The sequence below is a fragment of the Chaetodon auriga genome, chromosome 11 (genome assembly GCF_051107435.1).
Source record: "Chaetodon auriga isolate fChaAug3 chromosome 11, fChaAug3.hap1, whole genome shotgun sequence".
Taxonomy (NCBI): domain Eukaryota; kingdom Metazoa; phylum Chordata; class Actinopteri; order Chaetodontiformes; family Chaetodontidae; genus Chaetodon; species Chaetodon auriga.
Window position 1 is genome coordinate 4820434 of NC_135084.1, and position 26207 is coordinate 4846640.

The following is a 26207-nucleotide window of genomic DNA, read 5'->3' on the forward strand; positions in this document are numbered from 1 at the left end:
ACTGGTGTGCAGGTGTACAGTTCTCACAATGTTTTTTTTATTTGCTCCCTGGAGGAGTTAACCCCCTAGCAAAGTACTAATGGACCTACGTGACCCTTTCCTGGACAGTCCTGGCTCCAGCACTGACTATAACACTTCTCTCCATGTCTAACAGACTGACAAGCAAATGAAGTGATTTCAAACAGTATGTGCTCCCAAAAGACACTCATTGTTGCTTATATTTTTAGGATTTTAATACAGTACATTAATTCAAAAACAATTGCTCAGGTTTTGCTGTTGTGCAGTGAGCTAAAAACAGGAGTTTTTATCCAGATGAAGCGCTGTTCCACTCCACTGTGTTGTTTTTTTTTTGGGAGGAAAATAAGCTGAATCTCATTTTTTTCCTCTGCTACTGCAAGCTCTGTGCAGAGTGCCCTTAGTATTTTCATCTCGCACATCATGTTTTTAATTATGAGACATATTGAGCAGCGTGTCCAATGCACAATAGCTCCGCTGGAATATTCATGTCCAAAGTTGGAGGAAAGTGGAAAGGGGAGGGAAGTGAGATGTAATTGTAATTAGTGAAGAACCTGGTGCTGCCAATTCTCAAAGGAGCATCTGAGTCACCTGCTGTGTGTACGCGTGTGTGAGTGTGTGTGTGCGTATATGTGCATCTGTCCTCCTGGCTTAGCGTACCTGGACACACCAGGGAGTGTGAGGAGCTCTCTTGGCTTAACTAGGAGATGTACCTGTCTGTCTCCTCGCTCCGGGCTGAAGTGGCTAGTTAGCATATGCGCCGCCATGCGTGCGTGTTCACCCTATGCGGGTGTGTGTGAGCATGTGCGCGAGTGTGTATGGGAACGTGCCCGTGCGTAGGCCTCATCTCAAGTCTCAGTGGAGTCTTGTTGTCTAAGATTAATGAAGGTCACCAGAATCCTCCAAAGTATTCCGATAATTAAGGCTTTGTTTATCAAAAACAAGTTATATTAAGAGCAAAAAGATTCATGGTAATTATTCATAATCTTAACAATTCAAGTGTAGCCACCTCATTTGTGCCTTTAATTCTTCTTGTTAATGTTTTGCATAAATCTGCATAATTACTTGAGATGCCTGTTGTATTTTTGACAGCTACTCAGTTCGTGTGCACTAAAGGGTATCGAATGTGCCGCGCGCTGCATACTTAAAAAGTGCCTGTATGGCTGGAGCCGCAAAGCATATTTCAGCCATCAAGCCGGCTGCGTGGGGCAGCAGTGCACGCAGAGAATGGGCTGTTTTCTATCAAACGGAGTAAATGAATGCTTCTGCTTCTGGTGGGTAGAATGAGGGCTTTTATGAGCTAGGCGTCTCCCAAATCACGCCGCTAAATGGGGGCATCGGTGAATAAATCCTCTCTCTAAACAAAACCGCCCCGCAAACAGGAGCTGCTGTGAGTTTGCTTTGATTTCTGAAGATCAAGTCCCCTCTATAATATTCACTCATGACATAATTCAATGTGCGTGTGTGCATGCCCTGAGTTGAGCTGAGGCGCCCCCTGTATAATCACTCTGATGCAATAATCACATGTAAATGACCACTGCATGGAAATGCTCTCTCTTGGTTTACATAATCTTGTAATGACCTCTTGTAACACACTGTGATATCGGCTCCAATAGATTGTTCTTGCATTCGTTTTTAACCCATCTTATTTTTTGCAGCGCTGGCCTCTGGAATGACATGGAGAGTGAGGCTGGCCTATTAGCACCATGACATGAGTGATTTAATTTACCCTCTGTCTCTCTTTCCGTTCCTCTGTCTCTGCTCTTATTTAGCATGCGACAGGCGTGGACAGTAATGCCTGTGTGATTGGGCTGCGCTGGGTGATGATTTTAATAAACACACACATGCCGAGGGGGCCACAGGTCAACGGTGTTTGGATTCATCAGCCCCACAGGTAGGATAGAGCTGTGAATGATTCAAGAGCTTGCTACACACACGCATGCACACACACTTGCAGCAGAACCGGTCAACATATCCTGTGAAGGGAACACCGACTTTAGCTCCTTGCCTTTTCTGTCCTACTCTTTTCTCCATTTGTTAGCTGATGTTTGTGTATTTGTGCATAAATTCTGCACTTTTTTCTATGTTAGGCGTAGGCTAAAGCATCTGTGCATCCTGTTTATGTGTGTGCGTGTGTGTGTTTGTGTGCGCTATCACTGTCCACTGTGTCACACTTCTCTGAGTACCTAGCCCTCCGTGCAGGCCTTGTGCTCCTCCTCAGAGAAACATGTGGCTCTGATGTTAATTGAAATATGTCTAATGAAGGAAAGTTTAGAGAGAGAGAGAGAGAGAGAGAGAGAGAGAGAGAGAGAGTTGTAGGAGAAGACGTAGGTAGACAAAGAGAGGGCAAGGAAGAGGAGAAGTAAGAAAACAAAAAAAAAATAAAGCTTCAACTTTCTTTAATTATGTTTACCCAACAGGCTTTGCTTCCTCATTTAAATAGCATAAACATCTGGCCATGGCGCGCCACTAGCATGACGGCAGTAGTCAAGCAAATCTTGTGGAAAATAATGAAATTAGATCCCTGGTGCTGTGACAGTGGAAGGGCAGAAGACATCCGCTCCATGTTAATAAAATTGCCATGAATGAGTGAATACAATTAGGAAATTGTCAGTGGTGGCAGTGAACTTTTGTAACTCACCGATGTTTGCATCATTCGATTAAGGCAGCAATTTGGAATTATTATTTGCGGCTGTTGTGGCTTTTATTAATTGTGACCCGGCAGTGATTGGCCTGCGATTAAACCAGTCACATATGATGTGGCTGAGGGTGAGGGATGGATTGGTGGGCAGGCTGATGGAGGACATTTTTTTATTGTTGTTTATCTCTGTGAGTGCAGAGTGAGGAAGATGGAACTTTGTGTGTGTGTGTGTGTGTGTGTGTGTGTGTGTGTGTGTGCATAGTGAATGTGTGTATGGGAACACATGATGCTCAACCTCTGAATTGAGGCTGGGAGGATGTCTGCTTTTAATTATGGCTTCATTTTTGCAAAACAGATTCAGTTTGTATGCTTGGAAATCAACCTCAGATTTATGTTTCAGTTTAAAAGCTCTGTAATTTAGTAAAACAAATTCAGCATACAACTTTCAACGACGCTCCTACTACTCCACATATAGTTCTTCGCTACTGACATAACATCCATCATGTAACGTCCGGTAACATCATGTAAGGTGGAGCCACAGTCATGGGTTCTGGGCTGTTTTCCACTGTTCTCCACCCACTGTAGGGACTAAAAGTGGGTCCTGCTGCTCCCAGGTACTTTCAGTGTTTTGTTCCAGTGCTGTCAATCAGGAATGGTCAAGCAGATGTACAGTCACATCACAACAAGGATGGCAGCAACAAACGCAACTGCTGGCATCTGGCAGCAATGAGGATACAGCACACATCCAGACAGTGGATGGAAAAATGTAAAAAAAACAGTGAGCAAAAGGAAACTGACAAACTGTAAAGTCCTTCAAACTGCTGAGCACCATTTTGGGACATCACCAGCTTGTGCCCTAGGTTCTAAAATATATATAGGAAAACAAATGTTCAAGTGAAAAAAAAGAAAAAAAAAAACATGTCAGTGCCCTTTCTTCTATTGTTATCTGTGTATGGATAAGAATCAGTTTAGGGATGGTTAATTTCCTGCTGTAGAGCAAGGTAACAGTCTACTGTACGTCTTTATGAGCTCCCCCTGTGTGCTTCAAGCTAATTCCAACACAGAGAGTTAATTGCAACTAGTGCTGAAAGGACTAAGAGAAAATTACACAAACATTTTGCTGTGTTCAAATGTCTTTGGGTTTTACTCTGTTGATCAAACAAGGCATCTGAAGACGTCACCTTGGGCTGTGGGAAATCATGATCTGCACAGGTTTCTGACATTTTATACACAAAACAATTTATTGATTAAATGACAGATTCATCGCTAATAAAAATAATTGGAATTGTAACCTTCCTATCCAGCATTTTGGTCATTACAGCAGCTGCAGATTAAGGTCACTCGACTACTATCATGAAATTGACACTTGATCACAAAAAAAAAAAAATGTTTAAACTGATGGATTTACCTCAGATACAAATGGAATTAATGTGTTCAACTGAGTAGCTATGAAGAAATAATTTAGAAACAATTGTAAGTCCTTGTTAAGAGAGACACTAGATACATCACCACATCTGGTACTACCTTCATGAGTCTATATATATATATATATATATATATGTGTGTGTGTGTGTGTGTGTGTGTGTGTGTGTGTCTTTACAGACTGTGATGCTTTGGAAGAAATCCCTTCAAATGCTCTCAGTCTTTATCATCTTCGCTCTTCGGGTCTGGCGTTCACCATTCCGAGTTCCCTTTGCAAATTTGAAGTAGTCCCTACCCTCCTTGCTCTGTGCTTTCTAGAGAGAGGACTGTGTTTACTTTACAGCCTCACGCAGGCAAGGGAAGGGATTACATTTGTGGAAATGAGTTGTCATTTCAGGAGGTAATAATGGATTTAGGCCTGAGAGCTCGACAAACACAACATGGGGAGAGCAGAGAGGATGAAACATAGGAGCTGAGGTAGAGAATGTGTGTGTACTTAGTGGATTTGTGCGCACACAGGAAGGATGGGATAGACACACAAAAGCACACACACACGCACTATTTGGCTGGACATCTGTACAAATGAGAGAGTACTGGTGGATTCTGCTGGGGTGCCTGGTTGGGGGGTGGATATCCCACCACAAGATTCCTCCAATCTTCAAAGCTCCAGTCCGGTTGGAAGTAATGGTTTCCATCCCTGTTGCCAGATTGGGTTCGTCCTGTCATCACCACTGTATTTACTGACAACCATGTTTTATCTTTTGTCTTGGCCGCCCTCAGAATTGCCTCTGTAGTATTTTACACTGACTTGAAATGTCTCTTTTGTCTTTGGCTGAAGTTTTGGAAGTTCCATTCTCGCCTGCCAATAGAAACAGGCCCTCTTAGTTTCACCCTCCTGTCTGTAACCGTGACCTTTGGACTGCACAGTAGTATGCCAGTCACATTAAGTCCATCATCATCATCACGTAGGCCTTCTTGTTCCATCTCACATACTATATGCAGCCGTGCTTAATATATCCATCCACTGAAATATTTTCACTGCTGATTGTGTGCCAAAAAACCAAAATGGATTCATGAATTATCTTATATATTGACCTAGAATGATCATCATTAATGAGTGTTCAAGTCAAAGATCTCCACAGGTCCATTTCATTTCTAATAACTGAGCTGGACCAGGTTTTTTGGGGCATTGGTTGTATGAATCTTGGAAATGAACACCACTCACTGGAAAGATGTAATTGTACATGAATGTGGAGGCAGTGATGCAAGGTCAGCTGCAGCCTCTTCACAAACAATAGTCCGGTTTAAATCTAGGCTAAGGGATTATTGGCTCTCTGCACTGTTAAATAGCAAGAATCTATGCATTTTTAATTAATTGAACAGGGCTAATGAGGCTAAGTTACACTGCGAAACATATCTCAAAATTATCAGTTTTAATTCAGTTATCACGAAATCTACATCTAATGGTGGTATTAAAAAAAATACATCTTTGAAAAAGGCTGTGGGTCACACCTACCATTACAGAACCCAGACAGATTTCTTTGCAGGCTTTGCATGTACTTCATACTTGATGATGGAACCATATGCTCGAGCTATTGAGAATGTATGTGCCTTGATGTGTGTAAAATGATCATTCCAGGTTACGCGGAGGTCAGGGGCAAAGGGGTTCGGTTAGAATACGAGCGGCTTTGTATAAGCTCCACATACTAGCACATACATTTTGTCACTTCCAGCTGTAAAATCACAGGTCTTTTTGCTATTAATCATACATAAAGTAAGGCACAGGACTTATGGTCACAGCACATTTCATAGAAAACACCATTAGCCTGAGTCTCTTATAAGGGGATTTTCTATAGGTTAGGAGATGGGGTAGTTATGTAAGCATTTGTGTGTGTGCATGAGAATGTGTATGCGCTTGTGTGTACACATTTGCATCTATGTGGAGAATGAATTTGTGTACAAGTATCTACTTGTGCATTTTTTGTGTGCTTCCATGCTTGCCTGAATACATGTGTATCTGTATGTGTGTGTGTGTGTGTGTGTGTGTCATGAGACAGATGGGTAATAGCCCCTGTGCTGAAAGCAGGGCCCTGTGTAACGTGCAGCCCTGATTGCAGACCTGATTACCTGCCATATGCTAGCTGAAGGGTTGAGGGCCGGACCAAATGAGAACAGTATGCAAACGTTAAGGCAGCGTTTTTATAGCGCAGTCATTATGCCCCTGCTCTGGCAAATGAAAACGAGCGTGGCAGGGAGGGAAAATAATGAAGTCATAAAAAACGGACGGGTCACGGTGCGTAGTTGCTGCCATCGCCACCTCCCAGCTGTAATCCCATTGGCTAGAGGTGAAGGGGAAGCGTCCCCTGCTAAGATGACGGTAAGGCTATGGTTAGACCGCGGGGTGGCCCTATTCAGTTGAAAAGCCTTCCAGAGAGGGAAGATGGCAGTTAAAGATTAAACTGTATCTTTTTCATGGGTACATCACCTTTAGCTGGCGAATGAGTACAAAACACACAAGTTTGTCTGTGTGTGTCTGTGTGAGTGTGTGTGTGTGTCTGCGTGTGATGTGATTATGTTCCTATTAGCCTTTGCATTCTCCATTATGCATGCAGCGTACAGGGCTAAACTGACCTTGTAAGATGATCATTGACTCTCCTTGGAAAACACTTGTTATCCCAGGATTAACACACACACCAATTACTACCTGCTTGCCACATGAGCTCAGGAAATGAAATATTTCCTATCCGTGTCTCTTACAAAAGGGGATCTCCAGGCCCTGTGTGTACACACAATAATGTGGGGTCATGCAAATACATGCATCCTTTTGGAGTATGTACTTATTTATTGTTGAACTATGTGTGTGGAAATCAAAGGCAGAATATGTTGGCTCAGTGGCAGGGATCTGAATGGGCTGGATGCTTTGGAAATCGTGTACATTCATGTTTCATGGGTGGATTGAATTCACAAAAGTGTGGCTGTAGTGACATGCAGAAATGTTTTACCCCTTCCAATATGTTCTTTGTGATTTTGAACAAAACAGTCTAAAAAGAGTAAACATTGTCTTTCCCAAAGACATGCATACAGAATAAAACATTTGGTGCCATTTGTACAAATTATTTTCAGGAGAATACCTGAAAGTAATCCCTCCCAAGCTTTTGTCTGAGTATGGAAACTTTTTGGAAGACAGAAATCTAAGGTGTTGACATTTTCAGTGTTCTCCCACCACCACAATCTTTCACTAAGAAATGATTTGAATCATCTAAATATAACCATCAACACATTAATCATGCTTTATTTGCCAGGAGAAGGATTTTGTAGAAGAAACAAGAAACACTGTACGTGCAAGAACTATTTCTACATATCCAGAGGTTTTGGTCGAGTACAGTTTAAGCTAGTGTGTGTTAGATGTATGACGAGCCCCAGCGTCATCGTCAATGAATGAGCATAAGATTGGTATTGATCTTCTCATCTCACACTTGGAAAAAAAAGTAATTAAGTGCATTTCCCAAACTTTTCAACCATTTTTTAAAGATTAGATTGAAAACATTTTCCTATTTAACGTACTCAAAAAGGTTGGACGCCTTTTTCATACCAATGTAATTACATTAGGATTCGTCTATTCTGTTTGATGTGGTTACAAAAGGAAATTTCTATTCTGGTTATATTCGAATCATGTTGTTAATGGAATACTGGGCTCCATATAAAGCCAGCATTATGACATTCTATGTTGTCCATGTACCATGTCTTTTCTGCTTCGGCAAAGAAAACTGATTCCCATTCAACAAGCTGAGACTCCCACCTTACGACAAACCTGTTAGCTGCGTGTAAGGAATGACTCTTGTTGCCAGGGGCTCCCCATCACTTTTCCCATTTCCATCCATCAGGAGAAAAGGGGAACTTGTGCATAATCCTGAAGCCCATTGTGGCCTACTTAGTAGGAAGGGAACATGTCTTTCCGACTGGTTGTGCCTTTGTATGTGGGTCAGCTTCATTCAAATTCTCTTTCATTCCAGCTCTTCTTCCGACACTGTGGCCCATCATTAGCTGTAATATAGGTCACCCCAGGCTTTGTGAGGCTCCAGCCCCATTTGCATTCTTGATTCAGATGTAGAAGTCATAGAATGACTGTAGGTAGGGAGGTGGGAAGCTAGGGGGGAAGGTGGCATCAGAGGTAAAGGCGAAGCTTTTATCACTTTTGATGAAAGGATGGGGTCAGTCTGGATACATGCTTAAAAGGATCAGGGTGTTTTCCCAGTGGTGGGAAGATGAAACTCTTATAGGTGCAGGTTGTAATCTGCAGTAGCTACTGTGTCTCTCCTTTTCTTCATGGTGAAAAAAAGAGAAATGATGAGGAACTGCATTAAGACTTACTGTAATATGTCATATTCCGAGAAATCATCATGTAAAGGTAAATATCATTAGATTCTTTAATGAAACCCAAGAAGCTTGCAATTTCATTAAGTTTTATAAAGGCATTAGCCACTCTACCCCTGCATTAAATTTAACTCGATAAGCTTTATTTGAATTTGTAATTGAGGAATGTGAGGATGTACTTACACTACAAACCCCCAAGTGCGAACACAGGTGTGGTCACAGAATTAAAGCTTTCCTGTGAAAACCAAGCGGAAGGTTATGACCATGACCTGAGAGTAAAGCTGTTCTACAGCTATTCTGCATGATGGTTGGTGTTATATTGCATGCTAGGCTTGTATAATGTGAGTGGCTATTATTTACAACACACAAACAATGTGATATGTCATGACCTGTTATTTATGACTTTTGATCTGCAAAGGCAACACTGTAAAAAGTAGGTGATGTCAAAATATGTCAGGGGGCATTATATAAAAATTTCATCCTGTGCTTGTTTATCCCACCCATCCACTGTATACACAGTAACTGTTCTGCATCCTCATGGTGCCCTTTATGTCCAGCATTCTTCAATCATCCTCCCACCAGGGTTGACAGTAAAGCCCTCTTCACATGATCAGCTATACCAGCTATGAGTGCCTGAAGGAGCACAGCGCAGACACAAGGTGTAGTGTAAGTCTATGTCTTCAGTGAGCCTGAGCTAGCAGCCGTTGTTACTGTTTACTATCTGACTGCTGACATCATGCTAAAGTCTTCCTGCCAAGATGGTGGTATGATTGTAAGTGTTTTGTGTGAGAATGAGCTTTTCCTCCATCACGGGTAGCTGTCAGGTCACGTGACAGACAGCTGTTCAGGTTGGTCTGAAAGGTCAGAGTTGAAACTGATCGAACTTTGAGTCCAGTGACAGGGCATAAAACAAAATTAGTGTGAGATGCTTAAAGTTAGCTGGAGCTAAGCTGGAAGGCGAAGCTCTCAATTTACCATTCGATCTACGTTCCGACCCTCACCTGTGGTCATGAACTTTGGGTAATGATCGAAAGAACGAGATTGCGAATACAAGTGGCCAAAATGAGTTTCCTCTGCAGGGTGTCTTGGCACAGCTGAGGAGAGGGCTGTCTGGGCTTCCTTGCTCAGGCTGCTGCCCCTGTGACCCACACCCGGACAAGCAGAAGACCACGAGTATGTACAAGTACGATGCTTAAAGTAGAGCTGCTGCAAGTTTTGATGTCATTGATGTCAAACAAATAAACAAGCAAATGCAGTGGCTTGTGGTGATTATGTGCAGACTTTGATTCCCATCACAGACCCACAAATAACCGTCCACTTTTGGTAAATGTAACCTTCATTACCTTAACCAAGTCTTTATGGAAGTTGCCAAACCTTAACCATTCTTTTTTTTTTTTTTTTTTTGGTTTTTAAACCATAATCACAAGCTTTATGTAACCACAACTGTGGTGTAGTAACCCCACGCAACGATGTTGTAGACAGAAAAGAACAACAAGAAAACAAAAAAGAAGAAGCACACTTTTTTTTTTTCTTTTTTTCAGCTGTGTGGTATCCTGTTTGGGGATAAAAAAGCATTAATCACAGTCCTAAAGAGTCCTCAGCAGCATAGCGGCTCCAGCCTCGGTGTTTAGTATGCAAAGCAACAGAGCATATTGACAGTTTTTTTTTTCTCCTTGGCAAATTACATGTTTCCACCTTAATTGTTATTGGAGATGTTATCATGAAGCGGATTCAGCCTTCACTTCTGAACCGTCAGTGGTGTGATGGGGGCAGAAGAGAGGAGTTATGCAAAATACGGCCTATGTATAATTAATGACCCCCCCCCCCCCGTGCACATGCACACACACAACCCTTCTATCCTCTTTAGGATGGACAGCTGGTGCCAGGGTGTCTTTTTGACCTCTAAGGGCTGCAGTGTTAAATGGAGATACTGAGGGCGAGGAGGGAATGGGAATTGGTAAAGGATGGATGTTGAAGAGGAGACACACACACGCACACAGAACTAGAGGAGTCCTGGTATAACATGAAAGCAAATGTACACACTCGTAATTTGGGAAACTTTATATCCTTCTGGAGACTTACCATAACTGTAAGCACTGCTTGCCTAACCCTAACCTTAACCCAAGTCTTCACCCTAAAATGTAATGATTTACATCATGGGGACTTGTGATTTGTCCCCATAAGGATAAGGATTAAGCCCCCAGAATGTGAGTAATACATATCCACACTTTAGTATTACTTCCATTTAGTACAATACTTTTAATCTCTGACTCCACTGCACAGGGCACAAACTCGCTGCCTTTCAGTGAAATTTGCAACTGTGTGAAAACTATTGCACTTGCATGAATCATGTAGATTGGGAAGTTTCATTGGGGGGGGGGTGGACACCTGGTTAAGGTGAGGAAAGGCCTGTTGTTGTCACGTGCTGCTACTTGAAATGTGCCTGTTTAACTAAGATAGAGTAATGTTGCCTTGTACTAAGTGAGCTGATTGTTGCTTTGTCACAACACAAACACAGTGACATGACGCAAAGTGACTGTTTTCTGTGTGTTCGGTGTGCGCTACAGGCGTCGATATGACAGGACGCTCTCTGTATGTGATGCACTAAAAGGAAGGAGATTCACTGGCAGTATCATGTGAAATAAGGGAAAGTGGCAATAGAGAGGCAAACAGCTAAGCAGGGAAAATTAGCACACGCACAATTTTAGTACAGATTCAGTACAGCAGTATTCGCTATGTTGCCACTGCAACTAATGACTATTTCTTTGCAAATTCATCCGTAGACTTATTTTCAGATTAATCGTTTAGTCCATAAAATGTCAAGTAATTGTTAAAAATGCCCTCCACAGTCCACAGTAGCATCTTCAAATTTCGGCAAAGTCCAAAACCCAAAAGAAATTCATCTGATAAAGGGCCTTGGCAGTTTGCATGTAAGTGTCTTTGTGCAAGATACTGAACCCCAAGTTGCCACCAATGCTGTGCCATCGGTGTGAGTGGTAATACTTGTAATGAGCAGATGGCTTAGCCTGCTGCACAAATGTGTGTGTGAACCGGTGAATGTAGACTTGTGTTGTAAAAGCACTTATATAGCAGTGGAAAATATATAAATATAAATAAATGCAGTTCATTTACCTTCAATAAATTTAGTGATTAATCAACTGATCATTTCAGTACCAAAAAGTTATGTCCTTCAGCAACAACCTGGGATGGCTAGGATGTTTTTTTTTTTTTTTTTTTTTTTTAAATTCACAATCTTTTGCAAAGTACCCACCCGCTTTCATTTATAACAATATATATAATATATAACTAATATGTCTTCTAGATCAATGAAATCTTATTTCTGCTACTCATCTGTGCTCCGTTTCCACATTTTCCCTTTAACTTCTAGACACAACTGCTGACCTGTACAGGTAAAGATTGACAAAATGACATCACCATGACTGACTTCACTCATATTTTCATCCTTGTGAGGACATTTGTTGGTAACATAAGTACTAGAACACACACCACACACTCACAAACACACTCACACAGCTGACTTTTGCACGCTCTCGTCAGTTTGCTTACTGTACGCCCTATCTCTCCATTAATTGATCTAAACAGGCTCAGATTATCTCAGCTCTTATGCAAAAAAGCCAGAGTCACTGCCAACTCTTTCAAGATAGCAGAAGGCGAGACAGACATAACTTTGACTGAAACGCCTCCTGCGTCTTAATTCCTGACGGGAAACACGTTAATATCCCACCAGCCCCCCACCCCACAACCCCCCCCCCCTCCCTCTTATCTCCACCCTGAGCCTCTTTTGATGTCCCAACTCTAATCAACTCGTCCGGGCTGACGGATGTGCGGCTGACACGGGACAATCGTCGGGATCTAAATCGTTACATCTCCCCTGACATTACCGTGGCATTTTTGTCGTGGCAGAGGTAAGGAGAGTGAGGATCGGTTCACGGGGACCATAATTCTTTCCATTGGGGGGAGGGTGCGGGGGGGGGGGGGCAGGTGGCATATTCATATTAGTGTGGAATTAGGCCTTTTTTAGATGTGCAGGAAATCCAGTGTTGGTGAGGAGAGCGCTGGAGACCATACGCATCCTTATCAGGGACGGCGTAGGCCCTATTCATACCGACTGCTATCAGCATAATTCTTTTTGACATTTCAGATAAGCATCTTAACGGAAAGCTCCCAACTAGGCAGACGGGGGAGTTGTCAAATAATGAAGGAATCCTACATGTTTACTACTAAAATATCAACCTTTTAAATAGGTGTCTGGATTTGACTGTTATCTGTGAACCCTCATCCTACCGCTTCCTGTATCTCTGTGAGGGACAAGGGTTAGAGTGTGAGTGTGAGTGTGTGCGTGTGTGTGTGTGTGTGTGTGTTTCTGCTGATGATTTACAACACATGCAGACTCCACAGTGTCTGTGTGTCTCCACTGTATCAGAACATGCCATAACACATACATTAATCCTATCTGTTTTTAATCTGCTAATATTTCCTGGAGAATTATCTGAGGACACTGTTTCATATGCAAATACGGCGGAGAAATGGGGTAAACACAGCACTCATTGTGTGATGGTAAAACACCTACTGTACCCATTGTTGATTGGACAGATTAGGCATCTGCTGCATTGCCTGTTTGTGTTAGGCTGTGGCTGGGAGTAAACACAAACAAATTATCCTTGGATTACGGATCAACCTCTAATCACCGGTCAGCAAGGACAAAGGCCTCATACTTCTGCTGTAACCAAGAATGTCAGTTACAGCAGAGGTCCAACGTGACGTATTCACTGTGTGCAGAATGTGAACAATGAAATATTACAAATAAGCATCTTTAAATGAACTCTTATTACAACAAAGAGGACAAGAAAGGTGAGTGTGTATATATACAGAGGCCTTCAGGAGTCCACTCGGTCGACAGTAACCGAGACCTGACCCTGGACTCAAATGGAACCAGGTTCATGTCTATGTTCGGCCTGATCATGACAGAGAGGGTGCTGTTGTATTACAGGAGGTCTGTGTTCCAATAATTCCCAAGTGGATCTGACCAAAGACACTATGAGCTCTGATCAAATGGTACGCCATCATTCTCATAAGAGAAAATCATGGGTTTTTTTTGGAAACAAAAGGAAAGTTTGAACTTCAAAATGCAGGGAAAATGACACGTACTGGAGCTCCTTCCAGTACTGGTGGCTTCTAAAGTGGTGGAGCACAAGGCTTCTCTGTACTGGTCTGTTGGTCAGGCCAGGTTCTGATCATCTTCAGGTCTGACGGGATTGGCTGTGACTGTCCTCTTGTTCAGTTAGGTTTATATTAAGTTAGGTTGAGGTTTTCACAGACACAGACACAGACACACACACACACACACACACACACACACATTCATAGACACACATCAAATGAGTATTGTGATTGTTCATACTTCACAAGAGCTTTCTCAAAGTTTAGTTAACACAGATTAAGATAAGGTAGTTCAATCATTCATAGTTCACATATTTGAATTTTGTCGACAATCCCAAAGAATGAACTATTTCATGTTCACTCCTTCCATTTTTTAGTGCATCACAAAGGCTGCAGATTGTAACAACATAGTCTGTAAGTTAAAAGTCTGTCTACATGTTGGGAAAAGAAGGTAACCGATGCTTTACAACATGCTGTGAGTTTGACGTGGATGAACTTTGCAGGTGTTTGCTCGTGGTCTTACCCTTTGTTAATGACTTCCTGTCCTCATCATTCATTCACAGATACTTCTCGAGGCTGGTCGGGTGTTCAGCTCGTGTGTGAATGAATGCTGATGTACACTAAGTGAGGACTTGTTTTTTCATTTTCATTTGTATAAAAATGTGAGATATTTTTCCACTGGCATCTGTACTGATTTGTTCATAAAACTTCTTCCTTCCTCATAACTATGTCGTAATATTTGGTTTTACTCGTTGCGTTGTTGGTTGGGTTGGTTAGGTTTAGGCATGAGGAGTGACAGTGTTGTACTAAGCCAGTCAGAGGCAGACTAGGTCTGGTCATGCCTTTGCCAACCAGCATGTTGAGTGCTGTGAAACACAGTGTGTGAGTTCACGTTCATTAGATGCAAACGGATATATTCAGTTCACCGGAAACACTAGCACGTTCAGTGATCGTTTGAACGTTCATGCACAACACTGTGGATAATACACATCATTTGTTTAGCAATTAGTACAGCTCTAAACAAAGTTACAAAGTGCTTTACAAGGAAAAGGAAAAACAAAGAGTAAGCGGCAAGGAATGAAATCCTGAAATTTAGACGAAATGGAGTGGTAAAACCAGAGGGAACATATGCGATATTCATACAGGCTTTCTTCTGAAGAGACATTGTAAGAAATGATCTAAAAGAAGCTAAAGATGTAAATACATGTATGTAGTTCTAACTCCAGGTGAAAATTCCATCACATTTTTACTCCTCTTACTGATCACAACAAACCAATGATTAAAAGAACAAATTGCACTACTCATACCGCACAGAACCAGCCACACCACAACCGTGCATTCATACCTGAAAAAGAATTGTGTTTGTCTGCTCATCTGTGGTTAGCTTTGCTGTCATCCTGGTTGAATATTCACACTAACTGGGTATAAGAACATCTATACATGCTGCTGTCTCTGCCTGAACCTTCTGCAGTAAGATCTAAAATTACAAATGTGGTCTCTTTTTATGAATTCAAAGAACTGCTGCAAACACTGAAAAAAACAAACTATGTCCATCTTACTGTACATTTGTTACAGCACATTGTGTATAATTATAGTGAGAGCTACTGACAACCACAGTTAAATTCCTTGTGGCAACTTAATTGGCCTACAAAGGTGATTCTGATTCTGAGCAATACTGTTCCAGGCAATCCTGAAAAAAGGGTGCATAGGAAGTGATGTGTTTTACATTTCCCTCACTGCTTCTCTCAAATCAATTGCAGGGCTTAAATAGCAGGAGCAGACAAAAACAAACCACGCGCAGAAACTGAAAACTCCTCAGCACAAAATCCAAATAAGAATATGTCACAATACCAACCACAGACCCAAAGATGATGACAAAATTAATAATAATAGAGTCAAATCAAATGAAAAGCAGTCAGAATGACTCTTTCAAGAGGCATCAAGTGTGATTTTTGTTCTCTGTGAAACACAAACAGGTTTTGTATAAAGGAAGACAAACAGTGGTGTGTCAAGGTAAAGTGTATTTATTCTGTTCAAGCACGGAGAGGAAGAAAAAGAAGAGTGACTGAAGGAGAATGTCACTAATAGGACAGAAATAATCAACAGCAGCGCCTGAAGAAAGCTGCCACACATGCACGTTCATATGTTAGAGGGCTGTGGCCAGTCAGCCACATAATAGAACAATCACTCCGTCACTCATCCTCTGCTATTCCTGTGGCTATTATTCCGTTTAAAAATTACAAAAAAAAATCCTGTGTTACATCCTCTTTTGTCCTTTTTCTCCTCCTGTCATTTTCGTCTTCCTCCTCTGTCCTGCTCTTTGTTTCCTCCGTTCCTCTCTCAGATCTGTCCTTGGTCACCATCTCCCATTATGCCTTCATCATGATGCATTGTATGTGTTTGGCAACCAACTATTTTAATGCGTCTTCCTCACTCCCAGGCACATTGTGTCCTGTGGACACTTAAATGGAAGGAATCTGCTTTGATGTGTCAGAATAAACCACATGGCAGCGATGAAACAGATCAACTGTGTCTTTGTGAGATTATTTCAGGAGATATGAACAGATTTTTGGCTATGAGGGCATGACACTTTTCATGCTTGTAAAGAACCAAAATGTACAATTAGACAGCAGGGATGGGTAAACTTTGCTCCGTGTGGCAGGCTGGTGCCGTGGTCTGACTCTTACTTAAATATGCAAAGAGACATTCATCCTAAAAAAAATGGGAAGATGCTTTACAAAACAACTAAAATTGCATGCGCTTTTTTTTTTTTTCATCACTTCATTCAACTTTTAATAATTCAGTCAGCTTCATCAGTCGTAAGTCCAAGGAAACCATGAAGAGTTGAGTCAAGTGTTAGGTGATAAAGACACTGTGTATATTATCCTCATTTTAGTCAAGCAAGTTGATGAAAACCTTTTGAAAATTTCAGTGTGGTTTTAGTCAAAACAAGTATCAGCATTTTATTCACTGTTGCACTAATGAATATTTTCATATTAACAATGGATCAAATGGCTTTTTTTTTTTGTAGTTGATGCAAAAACAAAAGAGTAGTGACTTCACAGACACAACAATGATAGAAACAGGAATGTGATGTTCAAGGACAGACAACACGGTGAAGTACAGAATTTGATGTGATGCATATATTAAAACAAAGCAAAAAAAGACCAACAAGGGTGACACAATTATCACAGTTAGAGTAATAACAAGAGAAGAATGAGAACTAAATGAGTGAATAGTTCAGAACTGATATTTTGGAACGGGCGGGGGGCATATGTATGTACATTGGTACTGATGAACAGGGGGTAGGAGAAGGTGGCAGTGGGATGTTGGCAGGTTATTTCTGTAGAATTTAACTGGGATACACTGACATGTTAGTGGGGGGTGTAGGTTGGACCAGGACCATGAAAAAAAGACTTTATTTTGGGTGGTAGTGGACATTTTTCCTGCTCTTCTCCCAGATTGGAGGTTGGTGGAAACAATGAAGGTATTTAATTATCATCAGCGGGACTTTTTTTTAGATTAGGTTGAATTTTAGATTTAGACCAAATGACGGAATAAGCAGGATGTTTTAGATCACAGATGCAAGACTGAAGACTTCTGGAGAAGCTGTTGAAGGGTCAGCAATGTCCCCCACCCAGAAACTGTATATACATACGAATATAAAAAACGGTATTCAGCCCAAGGAAATAGCCTCACTGAATACAGCACAGTACATCTGATGAACATCTCTAACCTTGTTTTCAAATTAGACTTCCTGCTTCCTGAACTTATTGCTTATATTTCACCCGTAAAGCTTCTCTCATGAAACTACAACATACACTTTCTTTGGTAAATGCTGGCCAAAAAATCAACTTGCGTTTTTTTTTTTTTTTTCTTTTTTTTACTGTCAAGCCCCATTGTTGCTGTCACCTCGCTTTGCCAAGTACCTGAGGCCATAGGATGCAGCTAGGTTCAGACATCCAGCACCGCTAGCACTGCACGGCAGGTGTGTGATGGTGAGGACGACCCAGGCGTGCAGGAAGAGAAGTTTCTCTCCTCTTTATTCATCAAAGAAAAGAGTCTTTATTTCCAAATTCCACTGAAGTTAGCTCTTTTTTTGGTAACGTTATAAGGACATTTAGTAACAGGCTTTTTTTTGTTTTGTCTCACCTTCATCATGGAAAAAGGCCACCGACAAAAGAAATGTCAGTTTTTATTAATGAAAATCAGCATTTTCTTTCAGAGTGTAATCTTTGTAAAATGCAAAGAGGCCCACACAGATCACCCAACCAGGCGAATAAAAACCTCCCCTTTCGCTTTATGCATTCCTGTATTTTTTCATAGGTTTACCTCCTCACTCTGGTGGCATATTTTCAATCATTATTAGAATGCTGGTAGCTCAAGGCTCGCAGGCTTTAACCTCTGGTATGTTTGGTGTGTGATAAAAGACGAAAGCACTATCAATCTTTATTGTCTGGCCCGCACACTGTAATTGCATTCAATAGTCCACTGATTCTCTTGTCTACGCTAATGTCGGGAAGCAGAGAGGAGCCAGATGCTCTGACTGCATCACACACAAATGCAGATTAGAGAGTGACACAGGAGTGGATTTTCACTCCTGCCCACTCCCACAAAAATGTCCCGTCTCATTCCCATGACAGCGTAAAACAAAAAAACAAATAACAAAAAAAGATCCTGTCCTGTCCCGGAAGAATGACTCCTGTCCCATCGTGTTCCTGTATTGTGCATTGTTCACATACATCATGTATTGGCCAGGTGGCTGCAACCAACCAGCAACCAGCCACCAGAGCAGACAGGAGAGAATAAAAAAGAATCGAAAAAGATTACAGAACGACTAGCATTATGTTCAAAATGAAGGACATTGTGTTTATTCATGCTAAAACCGCACATTTATATACGTATAAAATTGGATCTATTGTTATTTTGATCCCTGTCCCACCTGTGTCGTGAAGCTGACTCCCATCCCGTGGGAATCCCACAGAAATCCTGTGACCCACAGGATTTCTTAAAAAAACACTAGCCTCTAATGCAGATGCAGACACACAGGTGCACAAACACACACTTCAAGCTTTCATACTAAAAAAAGAAATACCCATGCAAGGGTGCTCATACTCGAAAATGCACTAAGGATACACACAGAGGCAGAAACACACACACACACACACACACACACACGACACACGGGCAGTATCACTTGGCCCGTGGTTGATAAATTGTTGACAGTATAGATTGTGAGCAGCTGTGCGTCCAGAGTGCATAGAGGAGAAGATTCATCCTCTAGTTTCCCGGTCAGATTGTTTATGTGTATGTACAGTATATATGTATGACTGTGTTTGTGCGTGTGCGGGTGATGTCACCGCTAGGCTGGGTTATGTATTATTCAAATTTAAGCAAGCGAGGAGGGAAGGAGGGAACAGAGGAGGGGTGGAAGAGCTGGAGGAGTGCCAAACACTCGATTGGATCTCAATGAATAGTAAAGAGGCTGACAGAGGTGACAGAGGGAGGGAGAGAGGGAGAGAGGGAGAGAGAGTGGGGGGGGGGGCAGTAGAACCTGGAGAGAGAGGAGAGAGAGACAATCAGCATGAGTGAGGTAGCATGAAACATGAAAGAGTGAAAGAGGAAAAAAAGACCTATATGGGGTGGTAGACGGAGTTATTTGGATAGCCTCTTGTAATACTTCATCCACACTCTAATGAAATCCAACTGCTGCCTTTCCTTTTGTTATTCTACATAAGCCGGCGGAGTTTACCAGAGTATGAAGTGTGTTTGTGAGCTTTCTTTGTGCATGAGTCCGCGCGTGAAGTGTGTGCGTGCGCGCATTGATTCCATATTACCAATCTTTGGCAAGCGCCTTCATGTCAGGTGGCGGTGCATATTGCAGAGCCTCACACTGTGGGCAGCCTTGATAAGACAGACACGCCGAGCTCCAGGTAATAGATTTGGGCTTGTTGTCATATCCACACAGAGCGCACAAAGCCTCCAACCCCGAGGATCAAGCCAGATGAAAAGCTGCCCTTTGATATTGGTTATGCCAAGACCACGTGTACGTTATTTTGTTGAATTTTGAATAACACACACTGTATTGATATATATATACATGATTTTTGTCCTTTCTTCTCTGGTGAACTTGTGTGAGGGAATTCACAGCTGCGGGTTATATGTTTGGGGTTGTTTTGTTTTGCAGTTACAATGCACTCATGGATTATACGTGGTGCTAATTAATGCCTTCAGTGGTACTGTTTTTGTTGCACTTTTAAGTGGGCCAAGGCTAACAGGCTAACTAGCATCAAATCCCAGTTGAATAGGATATAACAGAGGATCTGGTCTATCCTCAACCTACAATCACGCAGTCACACATTAAAGGTGGATTATTTTGTGGATGGTGAGGTGAAGGCACAGATTGCTGCTTATAGCATAAGATCGTGCAACGCTACGTCCACTCTTTATAATGTTGTTTACTGCTCACTTCTTTGTGTGGCTGTCTGCGTGCGCATACATTTACATGTTACACACATGCATACACATTCACACACGCACACAGAGTCAGTGGGGCATGCAGCTTTCACACTACATACAGTAATACATTGCTGAATATCAAAGGAAATTACCCTTCACCTTGGTGCATGGATCTTAGCGAGTTCCTTAACCAGAGGAATGGGCTTTGAACCAGGCAGATTCCCCCAGGGCCCGTATCCCGGCCCCTCCCCGGAACACCGCGCCGGATAAGGGCCGTAATTCCCACTTTTAGGTTTCCATTAATCTGATCCTGACACAGGGGAGACGGGCTGCTTTGCATATCGCCTTCCCAAGATGGAGGGCTATTTACATGATCGCCTCCAGATTGAATATGATCAGTAGCCCACCTCCTCTGCCGTCCTCTGCAGCTGAGACAGAAAAATGCAGATTTTTTTCAGTGGGTATTTGCTGCATTATCATGGGTGAAATATTATTCAGTGAGGTATATTCACTATAGCGCTTCGATATGTCCCAAGTTAGACTTGATGGATACGTGTTGCGGATATTACAGCGTCGTGCTTGATTCCCTTGATGAAGGCCAAATTTCTTTTATGAATGTGACAGCAGAGATGGATAGATCAAGCCATTTATCATCGCTCACTGATAGCGCTAATGTGAAGAGAACTTACCCCCCTCCACCCCCCCGTCTCGACAAATGTGAGGAACACCAGTGAACAGTGCTCCATTTGAAACCATGAAGGCAAAACCACATGTAAATGTATCTGTAATGAACGCTGCGTACAGGAGGTGCATTATTCTCTTTCTGCTACATTTATTTCTGAATATCAAATGAATATGATAAATGTGGGCCGAGGAGGCGGCGGCGGGGGAAGCAAAGTAAGCCGAGGATATGAGATGAGTGATATTGTTATTACACCACCGATGATGAGCAGCAGAAGTTGAGATGGTGTGAGACTGGAGCGTAAGGGGTGAACACATACACACACACACACACACACACACACACTCCACCTCTCTTGCTCTTTCCCATGCAAACATGTCGCCTCCTTGTCCGTCTGTCATTATCCATCCCTTGAACTACTTTCTTTTTTTTTTTTTCTTTTTTTCAGCACGTCAAGCCGAGGTACAATTCCACACTCATGTGAGTCCCAGTTGTGAGCTGATACGCAGCGAGACAACAACAATGGGTTATGGAAAAAATAGAATATCACTGTAAAAACACCACCGCTGTTTAGTGTGATGAAAGAGTAAATCCGCGCTCACACGGTGCCGGTGAAACATTGGTGACAAGGCGGAGGAAATGTGCACGCTCTTGTGTTACTTCAAAGTATTTCCACCGTTGGTAGGAAGCCAGTAGGTGGCTGTGATCAACCAGAGGTGATGCTGTTTTTTGTGTGAGACAATAGGTAGAAAATAATTTTCTACCTATTGTTTCATACAAGGTAGAACAAGATTTTTTCATTACAACCTCACTTCTGTTGTATTTTCCACAGGAGATCATACAACGTATGAACCGCCATCCAACTCGATAATCACCCACCAAGAATTTGCGCGTGGTACTAATTGTCACTTCGGCACACACCATCATACCTCCTCAGTCATTTTGTCTCAGGCTGTTTCGGGCGCAGGGAAAACATTCGAGCTTCCCCTAAGTGCATTTCATGCTTTTAATTGACACCACTGCATGTTAATTCGAAGCATGTCACGGATGTGTCACACCAGTAAGCCGCCAGTGTCCGACCTCATGTAATGTCGAATTACATTCCTGCTGCTCATCGCCGTGACAATAGATAAGCTTCTCCTAGGCAACACCAAGCGGTTCAAACAGTCGTGTAGCTGAGGTGTTTTCTGATTTTTTTATTTTTTTTTTTTGCTTGCTGTCCTCTTCACTTAGGAGGTGACAAGTGAACACGCTGCATATTGTTGTTGTTATTTTTAAATTCATTTCCATGCCTCTGATCGCTTCCTATGTCTATCTCTGAATCTAATCCTTCCTCTCTTGGACTACATCATATATCATAGTTGGGATGACTCTTCTGGACATCGAAATGACGACCTCAAAATCCATCTGCCAAGGCGAGCGGCTGCACCTGCACTCGTTAGAAGGACTCTATATTGTAGCAGAAAGTGGTTGTGCAGCCTTAACCTCTTTTATTACTTTACTCAAGATATTTCAGGTTTTCCTACATTGATGGGCCCTTACTAATAACCTTCATCCGTGCGGCACTGTTCAATAATACTTGAAATCAGGGACGTGCCTTTATGATTTCAGAGGTAGGTAATTTTACTAGAGCTGATAGGTCACTAGGGGCAGTGTGAGCTAATGCATGTCCCATGCCAGACAAGGACCCCGTCAGGAGGATACCAGCAGCATACATACTGTTTGTCACAGCAGTATTCTTTCTCTTTTTTGTGGTCTAAATTAGCACCATTTGGGGTATTCTTTATTTGGCCAGATGACAGACACAGGTAGGGAAAACAAAGCATTTGAATTTATCATTTGAAAAGGGCACTTGAGCACCCAAGACAAAGCCCAGCATGGCCCTGGTTCAAATGCTACAACAGGCAAATTTGAAATAAAAAGACTAAGTTGGTTCAATATGATTTACTACCAGTTAACTTTAATTTGAACAAGATAATTCTTTTACACAGCCATATTTTAGTTAACCACTTATACTATGTTAACAACAGCTAAATGGACCGCATTTGTCCGTGTGCTGTAGCAGACTTTTACAGTGTACGCTTATGTGTTAACATAATGTTTGTTACAATGACAACAGGACCAGCTGCGCGCAACATAAGGAAAAATTGCAAGGACGCATTTCCAAAATTCCAAACATGAAGGACAAAGGCCGAGGGACAGACTTGTAAGTTAAAGGTCCAGTGTGTTGGATTTAGTAGAATCTAACAGTGAAGGAGCAGATTGCAGCCAACTGAATACATATCACTTCACCCTTCCCTATGGCTGCTAAAAACGTGAAATACGAGTGTATTTCACGTTTTTTTGGCTGCAAAATCCTGGGGATCTTGTGGGTTACCATAGCTTGACTAAGACAATCAGAGATCACTGTGGGCGGGTGAAAAGGACTGGAGGGAGACTGTTTTCAGGGTTAACGAAAAACACATGAGAGGGACACGAGCAATTTTGTTGTGGCAAAAAAAAAAAAAAAAGAAATTTGTTTTTTGCATATAAAAGAAAAACTAGAGACACAATACAAGAAAATAAATTTATTTTGTTATTCCTTTCACATTTTTGTCCTGAGTATTTCATTGTTCCAAGGTTTACACTCATTTTATAAATCATTTTAACTTTGTTTCTGGGGAATACAAGTGTAACTCAAGTGAATGAGTTTAGTATTTCCATTGTAGAGGCACCGTCCTGTTTTTCATCAGTTATGTACTATAGTTTGCTGCTGTGTACATCTGTGGTCAACATAGGGAAAGCTGCTACTTTAAGTTTGCTTATGCTTATTCTTTACATTCAAGCCTGTACCGATAGTGTGTAACGGGAAATGGGAAATTTAGCTAGTTCAACATCAACTGCTACTGTAGAAACATGGTGGTGTAATGTGGCGGGCTCTGTGGAAGAGGACCAACTCCCATAAAGAACTTATTCAAAGCTAACAAAACCACAACAATTCCAATTTCCATTTGATTATACACTGATGAAACCATAACTGTGAATATTTTATTCCATTTCTGCCAATAGATCCTACACACTGGACCTTTAATATGAGATTATACTTTACTGGTCATTGCTGAGAGGCTCCATGTGACCTGTCCATGCCCATGAGGCCCTGTGTGGTCATTACTGTGCAGCCCAAAATTTATGACTGTGCAGAATGTACATGTTGATTATATGAGTGTGAGCATGTATACATATCTGGCCCTATAAAGTCATTTCAGCTCGGAAATTATGAAGGACCACACAGCATTACCCTACACATGCTGTATTTACATTTAAAGGCCCACTCCAGCAATTTAAAGTTGCACTTTCAAAAAGATGAGAAACTCAAGAGGGACATTAAAAAGACAATAGTCACAATCAAGCAGCAGAGGCTGAGATATTCTGACTTTTAATCTTTAAAAATGTCAAAATCACCTGTTATAGATTTGTATTCTCTTAGCCCAAGCCAAGATGACCCCAATGACAACACCAGGGTTATTTTTTCAGACTTGACAAAGGTCCTCTAGAGGTTACTGCTTTCACAGGCTCAGCAGTACTCCCCATGTCTACTGAACCGATTTTGATAAGAAAATCAGTGGAGGATCAAACCACCTGTGGGGCAAGTAGCAACCTATAGGCTTTGAAATGTTACATGATCTTAAAGTTGTTAACATTAATATCACTGATATAATTTCATATATATATGTTTGTATGACATGTTCTGTATGACTTTCAATTAAATAGAGGCAGGGCAATGTTCAGGGATGTGCTCTGGTCTTTAGGGCCTTTAACTAGCTAAACAGCAGCACATATTCCAAAATTAATTAAAATCTGAAGATGTATGAAGATTTTTATATATAAATATATATATAAATATATATATATATATATATATATATATATATGAGAGAGACAAGTTGCAGATGATGTGTGGATTCAAAAATATGATCGATAGATTGCAGTTATGTGCAATATTCCTAGTTTATACTGCTGTTGATTAGTGAGATGATTTGAGTTATAAACATGAATAAGCCATTGCGTGACCTTGATCTGACTTGCACAATTTTACATTTCCAAGTGAATCAAAGCAAATTCTAAATGGCTGCTGCAAAATAGCTGCAAGATGGGAACTATAAAAGCAGATGATTGGCTTTGGCGTCTTCTGGCCTGCGTGTCTCACACTGCTGTATCTGGTCAATGGGTGATAGCACAGGCCCCAAGAATAGCTCCAAATTATTCACAGTGAGGTATGACAAGCTCAGGTGAAAAATATGACTGTGTCTGGGTCCATTGCTGCAGGCCAGGGGAGGAGATTCAATATAAAGCTGTGAGCCAGTAACTGATACACTATCAGATCAAAGGACAGAAACCTATCACTGGACAGCAACCCTGTGACACAGGGACAATATATCATAAATGTATCACACACGTCTAAGTCCATGGATAGGTAATCAGTTCTGTATGTCCTTTATCAAGACATACAGCAAAAGTACAATAGGGAGACATACTGTAGCATTGTTTAGTCTTTACTGAGTGGCTTCTAACAAGAAAAAACTCCTAGAATACACGTGACTAAAGGAAAGCACAAACGACAGGCAAAAGTAACAATATTCGATGTGTTGTACTTGATTTTCTGGGATTTTTAGGATCAATCATGTTGATGAACCCACAAAACAACACAGCCAGCAGCCAGTTCTGCAGGTCCTCTCAGTTTCCCAGTGAGCTACATACTATCATCAGTATGCTAGCACACTCACAATGACAATGCTAACAGGTTTATGTTAAGCAGGCATAATGTTTAGCATGTTAGCATGCTAACATTAGCACAAAATACAAAGTACGGCTGAGGCTGATGGAAATGTCACTAGTTTTGTGGGTATTTTGGTCATAAACCAAAGTATTGGACAAACTGTAATTTCAACCTGATGATGAAGTCGAGGCATGTCCAGTGATTCATCGTGAGAGGGATGTAAATATGTGTATCAAATTTTATGGCGAGCCATAGAATACACGTTAAGACATTTTAACTAAACTCCACAACAAAAATGTCATCAAATGTCAGAATGGCATTGTATTGTCTGTTCCATATAGTATGTACTATGGAAGCTACGTGGCGCTATCTCATATATACATACTGTAAAAGTCCTGCAATAAAAACCATGTTCAAATTAATGTAAAGAAGTATTATCAGATACATTTATTTATACAGCTGGTTTATTTATTTATACCTAGCCCTTGTGAAAAACCTGGTAGTTTATGTATCAGTGCATGAGCATTTCAGCCTGTTTTTAATCTCTTTGAATCTGTCAAAATTCATCTGTGTCTTGAAACAATAAAGTATAAGGAGCATCACTGCACTAGACATCTAAAATATTAAACACTAATTGATGGGTATATATATATATATATGTATATATATATATATAA

The 26207-nt window shown here is 41.4% G+C and overlaps 1 protein-coding gene across 3 annotated transcripts in view; it reads left to right on the forward strand.

The window, feature by feature from the left end:
- LOC143328094 (uncharacterized) overlaps positions 1 to 26207 on the forward strand; it is a 420223-nt gene that overhangs the window by 60861 nt on the left and 333155 nt on the right. For all 3 annotated transcript variants that reach the window (XR_013077785.1, XM_076743024.1, XM_076743023.1), the window contains exon 3: positions 1788 to 1909. The gene's annotated coding sequence lies outside the window, so the exon portion shown is untranslated. The remainder of the gene's footprint in view (positions 1 to 1787; positions 1910 to 26207) is intronic.